The 1,886-nt window shown below is 39.1% G+C and overlaps 1 non-coding gene across 1 annotated transcript; it reads left to right on the forward strand.

The window, feature by feature from the left end:
* Positions 1-1,018: 1,018 nt before the first annotated feature.
* LOC148546447 (small nucleolar RNA R71) lies at positions 1,019-1,122 on the forward strand. Its single transcript, XR_015900877.1, has one exon. It is a non-coding gene; the product is annotated as a small nucleolar RNA R71 (small nucleolar RNA).
* The last annotated feature ends 764 nt before the right edge of the window (positions 1,123-1,886 follow it).

Raw genomic sequence — 1,886 nt, forward strand, 5'->3', positions numbered from 1 at the left:
CAAATAATTTGGCATTCAGATTCATGATTGCACCAAGGTCCTTAGTAACTTGCTCTTCAGTAACGTTTTCATTCTCTTCAGAAGAAGAATACTCATCAGAGCTCATGAAGGGCAGAAGGAGGTTCAATGGAATCTCTATGGTGTCTAGATGAGCCTTAGATTCCTTTGGTTCCTCAATGGGAAACTCCTTATTGGTCATTAAATGTCCCAGGAGGTCTTCCTCACTAGGATTCACGTCCTCCTCCTCCCTTGTAGGTTCGGCCATGATGGTCAAATCAATGGCCTTGCACTCTCTCTTTAGATTTTCTTCTGTATTGCTTGGGAGAGTACTAGGAGGAGTTTCAGTGACCCTTTTACTCAGCTGGCCCACTTGTGCCTCTAAATTTCTAATGGAGGACCTTGTTTCATTCATGAAACTCATAGTGGCCTTAGATAGATCAGAGACTATATTTGCTAAACTCAGAATTCTCTATCAGTTACTGAGTGGATGATGGAAAAGGTTTGCTATTGCTAAACCTATTTCTTCCACCATTATTAAAGCCTTGTTGAGGCTTTTGTGGATCCTTCCATGAGAAATTTGGATGATTTCTCCATGAGGGGATTATAGGTGTTTCCATAGGGTTCACCCATGTAATTCACCTCTGCTATTGCAGGGTTCTCAGGATCATAAGCTTCTTATTCAGAAGATGCCTCTTTAGTACTGTTGGATGATTCCTTCAATCCATTCAGACTCTGAGAGATCATATTGACTTGCTGAGTCAATATTTTATTCCGAGCCAATATGGCATTCAGAGTATCAATTTCAAGAACTCCCTTCCTCATAGGTATCCCATTACTTACAGGATTCCTTTCAGAAGTGTACATGAACTGGTTATTTACAACCATGTCAATGAGTTCTTGAGCTTCTGCAGGCGTTTTCTTTAGGTGAATGGATCCACCTGCAGAATGGTCCAATGACATCTTTGATAATTCAGACAGACCATCATAGAATATATCCAGGATGGTCCATTCTGAAAGTATGTCAGAAGGACACTTTTTGGTCAGTTGCTTATATCTCTCCCAAGCTTCATAGAGGGATTCACCTTCTTTCTGTCTGAAAGTTTGAACATCCACTCTAAGCTTACTAAGCTTTTGAGGAGGAAAGAACTTGGCTAAGAAAGTCGTGACCAGCTTATCCCAAGAGTTCAGGCTATCCTTAGGTTGAGAGTCCAACCATATTCTAGCTCTATCTCTTATAGCAAACGGGAAAAGCATAAGCCTGTAGACCTCGGGATCAACCCCATTGGTCTTAACAGTATCACAGATCTGCAAGAATTCTGTTAAGAATTGAAAAGGATCTTCTGATGGAAGTCCATGAAACTTGCAGTTCTGTTGCATCAGAGAAACTAATTGAGGTTTCAGCTCAAAATTGTTTGCTCCAACGGCAGGGATTGAGATGCTTCTTCCATGTAAATTAGAATTTGGTGCAGTAAAGTCACCAAGCATCTTCCTTGCATTGTTATTATTTTCGTCCATGTCTCTTTCTTTTTCAAAAATTTCTGTCAGATTTTCTCCAGAGAGTTGTGCTTTAGCTTCCCTTAGCTTCCTCTTCAGAGTTCTTTCAGGTTCAGGATCAGCCTCAACAAGAAGGTTCTTATCCTTGTTCCTGCTCATATGAAAAATAAGAGAACACAAAAGAAAATATGGAATACTTTATGTCACAGTATAGAGATTCCTTTATGTGAGTAGAAGAAAAAAAGAATAGAAGAAGGAAAAGATAAGAATCCAAACACAGAGGGGAAGAGTGAGTTCGAATTCTTGAGTGAAGAGAAGTGTTAGTAAATAAATAATTAAATTAGAAGGAGGTAAGAGAGAAGAATTCGAAAATTAAATAAATTAAAAAAAAA

The sequence above is a fragment of the Arachis ipaensis genome, chromosome B9 (genome assembly GCF_059453495.1).
Source record: "Arachis ipaensis isolate K30076 ecotype BB chromosome B9, ASM5945349v1, whole genome shotgun sequence".
NCBI lineage: Eukaryota > Viridiplantae > Streptophyta > Magnoliopsida > Fabales > Fabaceae > Arachis > Arachis ipaensis.